The sequence below is a fragment of the Nicotiana sylvestris genome, chromosome 9 (assembly GCF_000393655.2).
Source record: "Nicotiana sylvestris chromosome 9, ASM39365v2, whole genome shotgun sequence".
Lineage (NCBI taxonomy): Eukaryota > Viridiplantae > Streptophyta > Magnoliopsida > Solanales > Solanaceae > Nicotiana > Nicotiana sylvestris.
Window position 1 is genome coordinate 74,553,355 of NC_091065.1, and position 13,989 is coordinate 74,567,343.

At 35.2% G+C, this 13,989-nt stretch overlaps 1 non-coding gene across 1 annotated transcript; it reads right to left on the minus strand.

Moving 5' to 3' along the window:
• Positions 1-20: 20 nt before the first annotated feature.
• Positions 21-93, minus strand: TRNAA-UGC (transfer RNA alanine (anticodon UGC)). Its single transcript has one exon. It is a non-coding gene; the product is annotated as a tRNA-Ala (tRNA).
• Between the last annotated feature and the right edge of the window lie 13,896 nt (positions 94-13,989).

Here is a 13,989-nt window from a genome sequence, read left to right on the forward strand (position 1 = left end):
AATTGCAGGAAGAAAAAATATGGAGATGCGGGGGATCGAACCCCGTGCCTCTCGCATGCAAAGCGAGCGCTCTACCATTTGAGCTACATCCCCGACCGATGCTAAGCAAGGAATATTCAACTTAACTAATATAGCTGCTCTAATTAGGAAAAGTGTTTTAACTTGGGGTGTGTTTGGTATGGCGGAAAATGTTTTTCCATTTTTCACGGTTTGGTTGCACAAAATACTTTGAGAAATATTTTCCTAGATATCACATTTTCATGAAATTGGAGAAAAGTGACTTCCCTAGAAAAAGTTGGTAAAATATTTTCCAAAAACTCTACCTACCCTCACATCTAACCCCCTACCCCACCTCTCCCACCCCCTCTCTCCCAAAAAAAAAACTTTTTTTAAGATTTTGGTTTATTTTTCTTTTCCGTAATCACCCACCCTACTAACCCCCTCCCCCGAATTCTTTTTCTGGATTTTTAATTTTCTGTAAAAAAAATTCTACAGCACCCCCCAGCGCCCCCTCCCCCTTGGGGGAAAATTTTGTATTTTCTGATTTTTTTTTCATTTTTCTGTACCACCCGCCCACCCCAACAACACGCCTAGCAAAAAAAAATTTATATATATTTTCAGTTCTGATTTTTTCATTTTTCAGTTTACAGGTTCGAAACTTTATGAGTTTCAAAGTTATGAGTTCAGAGGTTTATGTGTTTGAAAGTTTGCGGGTTTAGAAGCAATAGAGTTTACGGGTTTGAAAGTTTATGAAATTTGTGAGTTCAGAAGGTTGTTGGTTTGAAAGTTTATGGCTTTATGTTTATTGTATTTAACTTATTTATGAATACCATTGGGAAATTATTTTCTTTAATTTGTGTATCAAACACTAGAAATAAGTAAGATTACTACTTATTTTTCAAGAAAATATTTTCTTGAAAAATATTTTCCGTAGAGAATATTTTTCGTTATACCAAACACACCCTTAATTCCTATTGTTTTTGAGTGGATATTTCTTAATTGTATAGCTATTATACATGCTTAGAAGTTAGTTGGACCTTTTAATTTTTTTCGGCACAACATAAACATAGATAGTTCTAAAATTTGATCCCACTAAACACTAGTTATAGACTTTAGAATGGATTCTTGTTTATTACAAAGGTACTAAAATCATCAGCCAAAAAAAAAAACTAAAATCTAGGAATTAGGATTGCGAAATATTGGTATTGCTTACAGCTTATTTGGATGGTTGTTACCCACCGTTTTATAATGTATTGTATTGTATTGTAGCGTTTTGTAAATACAATATTTGAATAGATCGTATTATTTGTTGTTATTAAATAACATTTGCTATGTGGTTTGACTGTATCGTACTGTACTATAACTAATAAGTTTACTAAAATACCGTCAATTGTTTAACTATTAAATTGTCAAGAATTATGCATAAAATGATGTAAGAAAATTCCTTTCTACTAATTTATCACCAAATATGTCTTATAAATAGATTAAGCAATTAAATTCATGCAAATTCTAACAAAATTAAGAATTTTACGTTGGAGTTGGAAGTGGCAGAAGTTCTGGAAAAAAAGGGACGAAGACAAAGTAGGTTATAGGTGAGAGATTTGGAGTTAAAAAAAAAGAAGGTAAAGAGTAAAATAATATCATGGAATAATAAGTTGGGGCATAATGGAAAGAAAAATAGGAACAATCCCACAACACCAAATCGGTCGTTTCAAAAATTGGGACTTTTCATTGTTCTAGAATAATAGATTTAACAATATTATACAACCAATTTTAATGAAAGAATCAAAACAAATATTATTTTGAGATAACAATACAATATGATACAATAAGTAACAACCATCAAAACAAGCTGCTAAACTATTTGGCTTCCATTAGCGTTGTAGTAAATATACTAGTATTGTATACTCGTGCTATTGCACGGGCCCAACATGAATTCTAAATAGCCTTTGAGAATAAATTGAATTATCATAACATAACAAAAGATATTTTACGTATCAACTTCAGTTTTGAGTACAACTTGAGAGTTTATAAATTAAATAAATCTTCTAGAGACGGTGAAAGACTGTTTTCATTTTAAAGCAACTTCCTAACATTCGATGAGAACTTAGGATGAAAAGAGTAAACTTTTTCTACTTGTGACATAGTGGACATGCAAAAATATAAACTCTGTGAATGTCAACTTCAAACACTAAAGCTGAAAATGTCAAAGACAAAGTTGAAGTGGAAAATGATTCCAATAAAAACATATCTTACACCCAAAAAAAGAAATTGACGTCCTTAAAGCCTCAATTGATAAATTCTTAAACTTTACTGTTACTTCAACGGTTTAAACTATTTTCCTAGAATAATTTTATAAGAAAAATAAGCTAGCCAAAAGTTGATAAAGGATCGTCCTAAGGGATATTTTCTCAAGCTTTATACTAATTGTCACAACCTAAAATCAACTGTCGTGATGACGCCTATCGTGGAACTAGGCCAGCTACAACTCAACATCTCAATACAGTAAAACACTTTAAATATAAAGGCGGAAGCAATTAATATTTAAGAAAAAGCATTTTGAAAACAGAAACAACCCAAAGTACGATACAATCTATCCCAAAATCGGGGTGTCACAGAGTACATGAGCGTCTAAACCAGAATACAGTTCACTATAGTGTCTAGGGAATAAAAACTAAAAAACAGATAGAGATAAAGAAGGAGAGTCAAGGTCTGCGAACGCCATGTAGCTACCTCGATAGTTGTAACGACCCGGTCGGTCGTTTCATGAGTTACCGTTCCGTTTTCCCCATTTCTGCTTCTTATTGCCTTGTTCAGCTGTATTTTGTGTTACCGGGTTAGTTGGCTCGGATTCAAAGAAGTTTTGGTAAGGTTTGAGACACATGGTCTCTTTTGAGGAAGCTTAAGTTAGAAAAGTTAATCGGATGTTGACTTATGTGTTAAAGGGCTCAAATGTGAGTTCCGATGGTTCGGATAGTTTCGGGAGGTGTTTGGGACTTAGGAGCGTCATCGGAATGTGTTTTGGAGATCCGGAGTAGATTTACGCTTGAATTGGCGAAATTGAAATTTTGACGTTTTCCGGTTGATAGGCGAGATTTTGATATAGGAGTCGGAATGAAATTCTGAAAGTTGGGGTAGGTCCGTTGTATCATTTGTGATGTGTGCGCAAAATTTCAGGTCATTCGGACGTGGTTTGATAGACTTTTTGATAGAAAGCGGAGTTTGGAAGTTTGTAAAATTCTTAGGCTTGAATTCAATGCAAATTTGGTGTTTTGATGTTGTTTTGAGCGTTCCGAAGGTTTGAACAAGTTTGAATGATGTTAGGGAATATGTTGGCATGTTTGGTTGAGGTCCCGAGGGCCTCGGATGAGTTTCGGGTGGTTAATCGGATCAAATTGAATGTTAAAAAGTTGCAGGTTTTTGCTTTAGTTCTGTTGCAGGTTTTTCTTCTTCGTGATCGCGTGAGAAGGCTCGAGATCGCATAGAGCTGTCTCAGGGGGCATCCAGGTTATTGTTCGCGTAGATAGGGCTGCGATCGTGTGAGCGTAGGTTTCTATGTATTGCATTCGCGTGGGCTCATTCGCGATCGCGTAGGTGTAAGACTCTAAGCATCGCGTTCGCGTGGGTGTATACGCGATCGCGTAGAGTGAAATTTTGGGCCAGCAGAATTTGTACTTCGCGATCGCGATGGATTTTTCGCAATCGCGATTAAGTAAATTAAAGAGCTGGGCAGAATGTTTAAAAATGCCATTTTCGCAATTTTTGGCCTAAGTCCACCAGTTTTGACTCGGTTTTGGAGCTTTTTGAGAGAGATTGAAGAGGGAATCAAAGAGAACTTATTGGAAGTAAGAATTTTGGACTTAATACTTGATCTATTTATGATTTCTACCTAATTAAACATGAAATTTGGGGGATTTGAAGCCTAAATTGGGGAGTTAGGGCTTGGAAACTTGAGACTTTAATCTAGGGATTTGAGGGACCATTTGTGGTCGGATTTTGGTATTCTTGGTATGTATGAACTCGGGAAGTGTTAAGGAGTCTATTGATGTAAATTTTATCGAATTCCGAGATGTGGGCCGGAGGGTCGGGTTTTGCCAATTTTGGGATTTGTGTTGTAATTTGATTTCTTTCGAGTGGGCTTTGTTCCCTTAGCATATTATGATGGTTTTGCACTGATTTTGGTTATATTTGGAGCACCCGGAGGCCGATTCGAGAGGCAAAGGCATCGCGGGCTGAAGATTGGACCGGATAGAGGTGAGTAATAATTGTAAATGTTGTCCTGAGGGTATGAAACCCCAGATTTCACATCGTTGTGCTATATTGAGGTGACGCACACGCTAGATGACGAGCATGGGGTAGTTCACCTTTGCGGATTGTGACTTAGTCCATCCCGAATGACTGTTTTACCACGTATTTGATTGAAAACTGTTTGCTATCATCATGTTTTGGGATGAATGCCATATTTGAGCCTCGTACTAACTATTTGGACCCTTAGGGGATTTTTACTGCTATTTCCTCACTGTTTTGATTTTTATATTTGTACTCAGTCATGCTATATTGTACTGTTTTCATAACTCAGCCATGTTTACTCTGTTTTAACACTTTAAATGATATTTTGGATTGAGCATCATATTTTACTGTGCCCGAGTGGCTTTTAGAGATTTCTGACTTAGTAGGGCCAAGGGCCTGTGTTGTGAGGATTATTATGGGATCGGGTTGCACGCCGCAACAGTGTTGTACTGATTATGATTATGAGGTCGAGGGTCTGAGTTGTACGCCACGAGGTGGCTTGATATGAGGCCGAGAGCCTATTGATTATGCCACGAGATGGCTTGATTTGCGCTTGGGCCGTAAGGGGCCCCTCCCGGAGTCTGTTCACCCCCAGTGAGCGCGGGTACCCATTGTGATATGAAATATAGCCCGAGGGGCTGGTGCTGTTCCATGTTATTGCCCGAGAGGCTGATTCTGTTGATATTGTGCCCGAGGGGCGGATTTTATGTGTTTATCTTTTCTAGCTGCTTTTCATTTACTTGTTTAACTGTTAAAAATATTTTTTAAAGAAGCTTATTCTAAACTAAGGTGTTTTTTTTATAGGATTTCACTGTTTCATTGCCTTTTATTGGTTTTACACCGCTTCTTTATAGTATGTTGTTGTGTTTTTACGTGATTTCTTATCGCTCAGTCCTCATTTATTATTATTACTCACTGAGTTGGAGTACTAACTTTACTCCCTGTACCCTGTGTGCAGAATCAGGAGATTCAGGTCCCGCCAGTGAGGGTTGATTGCTCCTAACAGACCATTTGGAGTCCACTAGGTAGCTGCTCAGCGTTCGTAGCCCAGTGTTTCTCCCTCCTATCTTACTTTCTGTTCCTAGTTCTATAATAGACTGTATAAACCCCTTTCAGACTTGTAGACTTATGGTAGATGCTCATGACTGGTGACACCCCGATGTCGGGCTGTGTTGGTTTTTCCGCAAATTGTACTGTTTCATTGTTTATTTGAGATTTAATCATGTTAAAGACTTAAATTGTATTATTTTAATTGCTTAAAATGAATTGGGTGTTATGTCAGCTGGCCTTGTCTTCACGAGAGGCGCCATCACGACTGGGTCTGGGTTTAGGGTCGTGACAAGTTGGTATCAGAGACTAGGTTACATAGGTCTCACGAGTCATGAGCAGGTTTAGTAGAGTCTCGTGGATCGATACGGAAACATCTGTATTTATACTCGAGAGGCTGCAGAACCTTTAGGAAAAACTTCATATTCTTGAAATTCTTGTCGTGCGAATCTGTTGATCCAAGTACTAAACTTCTGTTATTCTATTCTCTCACAGATGGTGAGGACACGTGCTACCGTCAGGATGGACGACCACCAGTACCACCAGCTGTAGACATGTGATTTTTTACTATCCCCAAGATTTTACATATTTTAGCATGTAAATATTTAGTTTAGGCCTAATATAGTTATTTCATCTAATTTCGACTCTTTTACTTTATTTCATCACAAAAATGAAAATTACAAAAAAAAAAATATTTTTATTTTTATGTACCTTTCATAAAGCTAAAAAAAATATATACAAAAATAGTACCTTATTCTTATTTTAATATGATATTTGAAAATACCAAAAAAAAAGTTTATTTTAACGGTTAGTCTTATTTTAATAGCTATTTTACATAAGTAAGATTAATTAGTAAATGAGGTCGTATTTTTAGTCTCGTTCACCGAGAAAGAATAAATTTGGGCTCAAACAACCCATTTTTAGGCCTAATTTTCGGACCTAGCCCATAATAGCCCAAGCCCAATACCCCTAAAGCCCTAGACTTAGACTATAAAAAGACCTAGAGATCTAGCGCCGTTTAACACAAGGACCACCCCCACCGTTTTCTTCTTCTTCAAAAGATCATCAGCCACAGACCTTCTCGTGGACAAGAAAACGAAACAGAAAATTCCTCACTCTAGGAAATCCAAGAACGACAGATCAAAAGAGAACGTGAGCTCTCTGATTTTTGAAAAAATCAGTCACCCACCCCAAGGCAAACCCATATCACCCTTTTCAGCCACATCAATTTTTTTGCCTTTTCATACACAGATACACATTCATTTGGGCTACAAAAATGTGAAATTTTCACATGGGGTTTTCTCAAACCCACTTTTCTCAAAGCAGTTGTTAATAAATAATATTTTTAAAGTTTGATCCAAGCAACGTTTTGGTTAACCATACAATTGGAATTCTTAGGACTTAGTTTGGAAATAGAAAATTTTTACTACAATTCCTCACTTGGTTCCTATCGGTGTGGAAGCTTTGGTTGAAACTCAAGTTTGATGGAGCCGAGGTCGCTTCGAGTTTCCCGTTGCCATCCGAGGTGCAGCCCGCGGCTCTGAATTAGCTTTTTTTTTTTCGTTTAGATTTCAAAAGCAAACTTTGCTCGATTTTGTTCGATTTAGTCGTTGTAATTGCTGACTTTCATTAACTAAAAGACTATCTCAGGTCCATTTCTTGACATCTCTCTTATTACGGTAATATTATATTATATGAGCTGATGTTGTTTTATTTTATTGTGATTCTGTGTTATATATTTCTTGTGTTAGAGTGTGTACGTGTGTGTAAATTTTGAGTATCTCCAGGTATCGTTTACAGCTTAATAAGAACATGTGCAATTAGCTCTTGATACTGATTTTTCTCCAAATGTATTATGATGTTTGATTGGTTTAGTATTTACATACCTGATAGAGTTTGAATTGTCTGTGATAATTTGTCGATTTTTCTATTTATCTTTGAAACAAATAAATCAATATTGTGTGATACATGTTGAATTGTGCTTATTCGTGTTTGATTTTGCGTGTAAGTTGCTGTTACATTTCAATGTAGAGTTTTGTAGAGTGTGATGATAAAGGAGCATAAATGCATGTGCACTTCATTCTTATATTCTTTGGTAACAACATGTGTTTTTGTTTATTTGGACATATCTGTTAGATAGGCTTGAATACATAAATATGTTCTATGTCTCTTTTTAATGCTAAATTCAATTTTGTTTCTTCAGTTTAGTTTGAAAGGGATTTTTGTTAGTTAAGTTCAAATCTTGTGGGAAATTATTTCATTATCTTAAAAATTGTTTTCTCCAAGATATTAAATTAGTTTTGGGCCTAAGTCAATTTAATAATGGGTTTATTGGAATTAATTCTTAACTAGGAGAATGGCTTTGGGCTACGTGGCTACATAACAATAAAAGAATTTGAGCCAAAGAGTTTAGCCCACAAATCAATAAACCAACCCATCTTCCCATAAGTCTTGGCCTCACAATAATCCCAAATTAGTTTTAAGAAAATCATGAACATTCGTAGCTTGCTTTAGGCGCGACTTAATCTATTATCGTGATTATGTATACGTTCGCGTAACATAATTATGATTTTTTCTAAAAAAATAAATCGAGGTATGCGTTCGCACAACTTCGGCCTAACATTTTTAATAACAATGCGTTGTTAATTGTGGACATGTTCGCGTGACATAATTTTTGACGCACCAAACGAAATGAGTACACATACACGTGACTCATTTATTTTTAGATAATTCTTTAATTACAAATAAATCAAGCAATTAAAAGTGGTAAAAGGTAAAAATGTGTATAGGTCCTAAAAATGAGTAGTTAAACAATTTAAGCCAAGTAATAATCACTAAGCGACCGTGCCAGAACCACGAAATCCGGAAATGCCTAACACCTTCTCTCGGGTTAATAGAATTCCTTACTTAGAATTTCTGGTTCGCAGACTTTTAAATAAAGTCGAAAATTTCCTCGATTTTGGATTTTTAAATAAACTGGTGACTTGGAACATCTATTAAATTATTCCAAGTGGCGACTCTGATTAAATAAATAAAATAATTCCATTTCGAATAATGTCACTTTAATTAGAAAAACTCCCATATACCCTCGGGTGGGTAAAAAGGAGGTGTGACAGCTTTGGCAATTGCTGGAGATAAGAACCCAGAACTTCTGGTTCAGGGTTCAAGAATTCGAGCTTATTAATATGATTTCTTATTTGGCTTTATTGTCGATATTACTGTATTTTGTGGACTTAATATGCTAATTGCCATTTATTTACCGCTTTGATATTACTTGAACTGCATTTAAATGTCTTCTTACGCCTCCCTTCTGAGTCTTCTAAAAAACGGTGCACACGTTCGCGTGTCCCTCTTTTTCTGTTAGAGTTATGCCAAATAGAACGGGGCTGGGCAAGCAATAAGGCCGAGCAGACTTTCATGCTCCCAGTACGTTGCCCCCTCCTCGACTCGAGTTTGTCCGCTTGGGTAAGCCAGGTTTAGAACACAACCCCAGGTTTAAACTTAGAATAACATAACCTCATGCTGGATCCCTAGTAGGAACGTTTATTTGCATCACGTGCATTTAACCTTGGGGACTCAACATAGGGGTTGGGTCCGTCTAGGACAGATGTATCCAAAATAAAGACCATCTTGATGCATCCTACGTGCTATGTGAATATTTATTTGTTTCGGCTTGCAGGTTGACCAACTAGGGAAAGGAACTCAAGAGAAAACCAAGAGTGAGGTAGGATAGAGAATTCACCCGAGTCTGAAAATTCCGGTATTTGAAAATGCCTCGAAACTCTGCCAAAAATTTCGAAAAAAAGAAGAAATAAAAAAAAATAAAAAAATGAAAGTGAGTCAATATCGTGCTTTTCCCAATTATGTCAAAACTGAACGAACTACGCGGGTTTGATTCTCACCGTATATGAGATACGTAGGCAAACCTCATCAGTTCCGGCCCCAATTTTTTTTAAAAAATCCAAAAATAACTTCCTTTTAATTCCGTCCTTAGAAACATTTCCTTAGAAAATTCAAAAAAAATATATTTTAAACTCAAAAAAAATAGTTTCCTTCTTTCTGAAGTCTTTCATATGGAAAAAAAATAAAATAAAAAAATCAATTAAAAATCAAAATCCAAAATACGGGTTTCCTTTATTTTGAAGTATTTTCTCAAAAATTCAAAAAAATGAATTAAAAAAAATCTTTTCCTTATTTAAAAGTCTCTCTTTCAAAAAAAAAAAATTGAAAAAATTGAAGTCCAAAAATATTTTCGCTTTTCTTTGGAAGTGCTTTCGTAAATAAATAAAAACTCAGAAATCCAACACATTTTCTTAAAAATCCCTCTTTTGAAAATTAAGAGGCGACATCCAAAATCCAAAAATATTTTCTTTCTTCTTTAGAAAAAGAGATAACAAATGAAAATTCAAACAAAAATATTTTCTTTTTACTTTTAAAATTTCCAAAGTTCAAATCAAAAGCAAAAGAATTTTTAGAAGTCTTTATTTCAAAGACAAAACAAAAATCAAAATCAAAAAAAATATTTCCTTTCTTCTTTTAAAATATTTCTTTCAAAAATTCCAACAAAAAAAGTTAGTTTATTTACTCCATTTTCGATCTTCCCAAACTATGCAAGATCTGATTCATGCGACATCATGATACTTAGACAATCGTCATCGGATTCGATCATAGCCATAAAATTAACTGAGTGAAAAATAAACTAAAAAAAAGAAAGAGAAAGAAAAATTGAGTGAAAAAAAGGAGAGTGACAAAAAAAGAAGAAGAAGAAAACAGAGTGCCAAAAAATAAAAGAGCGACAAAAAAAAATCAAGAGTGATTAAGAAAGGCAGTAATAAAAGAAAAGGGGTACATACTGAAAGGGTTAACTAAGGACGGGATGTAACATGCAACCGTTCAAACATATGGTAGAAACGTTTAACTGTTTTGATGCATTGCATCCAAACGTGCGATTTCCTATTTGTTAAGCATCTCAAAACTAACAACGTTGTTGGGTGTGCAAACTAGCCAGGTTTTGGTGGTTGGTTTTGTTGGTAGTCTAGCCTCCCCTCCTTCACAAGATCCAAAGGCACAGATGGCCTCCGCAAGCAATCTACCAATCATCGGTCCTGAGGATAGCCCGACATCGGCTATCCTGCAGCTAGAATCAGCAGCTGCTGAATAGAATAAGATGTTGTGTCTCCGCATATTGGAAATGTGGGATGCCTGGTCTAATGGTAGGGAACCACCAAGTGCAATCCCTGGGTACCCTGAGTTGATCCCCAGGTCAAGTGAGGTTACCAACGCCCATGTGCCCAACCCGCTCATCCTATGCGGGCACCCTCTGTAACACCGCAGAAATTTTTTGAAGTACTTAAGCTATTAAGAAAGTTGATGTGCGCTAATTATATTATTTTTTGCGCAAATACGGACTATTAATATGATGAATATCAATTGGATATGATAATAAGCATACGAAGTATATTATAAGTGATTTGGGGTCTAAGGAGAAGCCTAGGTCTAAACCAAGTTGGAAAATTTCAAGATAGGCTAAAATTCTAAATGAGCAAGCACAAGATCACACTTTGGACGAGCACATCTACATATATATAAGGTGTTATATGATGCACGACCTATCAAATTAAAGTTCTTTGAGTCTAGTTTCTAACGCTTCAAACCGTTCATCATTTGGACATTTGTACAAAAGGTTATGATGGATTTATTGAAGGCGGGTAATGCTGTATTTTGGGGCAGAGGCAAATCGCAGTTACCCAATGCGATTTATAAATCGTATTCGACACTTGCGACTTACCTGGACAGATTACAAAACGCGAGTTTCAGCCATTTTTAACACATTTGGAGCTATGAAGCTTAGATTGAAGCAATTTTTGAGGTGATTTTCACCATATGGATTGGGGTAAGTGATTCTAACTCGATTTTGGTTAAAATACATGAATCTATTGTTGTTTTTATCATGAAATTAGTGAATTGGGTTGAAAATGGTAGAAATTCTCTATACCTTAGATTTAAGATTTGGAGGTCGATTTGTTGTTGAAATTTAGTAATTTTGGTATGGTTGGACTCGTGGTTGAATGAGCATTCATATTTTGTAACTTTCGTCAGATTCCAAGACGTGGGCCCCACGGGCGATTTTTGATTTAATTTCGGATTTTATTGGAAAATTTGGTATTTTCACATGGGATTGATTCCAATAATCTGTGTTGATTGTATTGAAATATTTTTGGCTAGATTCGAACCATTCAGAGTTGGATAATCGAGGAAAAATGTCAATTATTGGATTGAGATAACGTGATTTGAGGTAAGTATCTTGCCTAACCTTGTGTGAGGGAAATTTTCCCTTAGGCATTGAGTCTTATGTGGAAATTGTGTGATTGAAAACCATGTACGCGAGGTGACGAGTATGCACTCGGTTTATATGTGCAAACTATATCGGTTAAAATTCATAGACAACCTTATGTATTAAATTAGAAAATTGTTGGGACTTATTAAATCTCTTATTTGTCATGTATCATTTCTTATTTGTCTAGATTATTTTTATATGATAATTTGGTGCGATTGCTACTTGACTTTTATGTGAATTCTGTGTTTGTTTGAGTTGCTATTTTTATGGAAATAATTTTCATTATTGATTTTATCTACATACAATTTAAATGAGAAATTTAGTTAATAAGATGAATAAATCTATTTATTTCATGAAGTTGTGAATTAAAAAGAAATGTGTTGTCCCTTGATGAATTTCTTTTCAATTCATGTTGTTGAAATTGATATTGAGTTATAAAGGCTGTAAATCATATTGAGGCGAAGTGTTAAATTGTGAAATATTATTTTGTTGAGTTTTCACTCCCAGATATTTTGTTAGAATATTTGTGCGCATTATGACCGAGCTGTGGGCTTCTTATTGTGGAAAAATAATGTATTGTTGATTCATGTGACAAGTTGTAATATTTGGGCACCTGATGTGCAATTTGTGATATGTTGTAATATTTGAGCACTTGACGTGAAATTTGTGATATGTTGTAGGATTTGAGCACTGGATGTGAAATTTGTGATATGTTGTAATATTTGAACACTTGATGTGCAATTTGTGATATGCTTTGATATGTGATCACTTGAGGTGCAAGTTGTATTATGCTGCGATAATTGGGCACTTGAGGTGCAAGTTGTATTATGTTGTGATATTTGGGCACTTGAGGTGCGATTTGTGAAATATTGTGATATTGATACACATGCGGTGATATAAGGCCAGGGTGTTGAAACACATGCGGTGAGATAAGGGTGACTTGAAACGCGTGGCTAGTAGGAGAACTACTAGATATCATGCGGTGTGATAAGGGTGGCTAAAACGCGGGATGCTATTTCGGGGAAAATTGTTTTATTTAAAATTATATGTGAAGGCTCCCGCGGTGATATAAGAAAATGAGATATTGTGAATTTATTTACGATTTAGGACTACGAGGCGGTACCTCGGTAGTGCCCTGTTGATATATCTTTATTTATGTTCTCGTCTTTGGTGATTTTGTTTCATTAATATGTAAATTCTTATCTTCTTCCGTGATGTACTAGTTGACATTATTATTATTATGTGTTTTGTGCTCCTTGTTGCATTGTGTTCGCTTTGACTTTTTAGTACGAGACTTTGAAGATTTATATTTTTGGTTTTAGCGATTTTCAATGATTGAGTTGTTTTAAATAAAAGAAATTACTATTATGTTTTAAATTAATAAGTTTTACATCCAAATCAATAGTTTATATGATGCTTTAATTTAAGTGCAATGTCATTTTCTTCACTCAAACTATTTGTAAAATAAATTGGTCGTGCATATTTTTTTATATATTGATATTTTTGGCATGTGAGTTGTCCGTGCAGTTGTGATAGAAATATGGGCACGAGGTGCCGTGGAAATATGAAAGTGGGGTGAGGCCCGTATTACGAAAAATATGAAGGTGGGCTGAAACCCGTATTTTTATGATTGTGAAATGAGGTGTCACAATGTGACTTTTATTTGAAAGAATTATATTCAAAATATTATTTCAAAGAATTAGATTTGAAGGATATTTATTTGAAGGAAACAGCACAAAATCAAGCACATACGAGTACCATCAGCCATTTAGAGTCACTTGACATCTCTATTCGAAAATAATGATTTATTTGATTCAATGACAACACCCTAAAGGGGTCAGATTTTCGAATGAGAATAACGATACTTAATTTTTGGCACCTTAAACCAAACGAACGAGGCTGAGACCAAACAGAAAACCTTATGAAGAAAGTTAAGAAAATCGATTCACTCTTAATCTCAACAAAAGCAAGATGTATCCAAAAGATTTAAAAACAGAGCACATTCATCATATCAAACTAACATAATTTTAGGCATTTAATTTGTCTAAATCCAATAGAAAACAACATTTTTTTATTATCATTTGAATAACATATAAGACAAGAGGAAATGGTAAGCCAAGAACCTGAAAGATTCAAGCCTTTTCCAATAACAAAGAATCGTCGACAACACTTCGAATCCCAAACTCCGGACAAGAGAACCAATAGCTAAATCTCAACAGGAAACACGAGCTTGAACCGAATAAAACACTGCCTTTTGGTAATTTTCTTTGGATTTTTTCACTTGAAAACAGACGAACTAAAACTCCAATGAATGA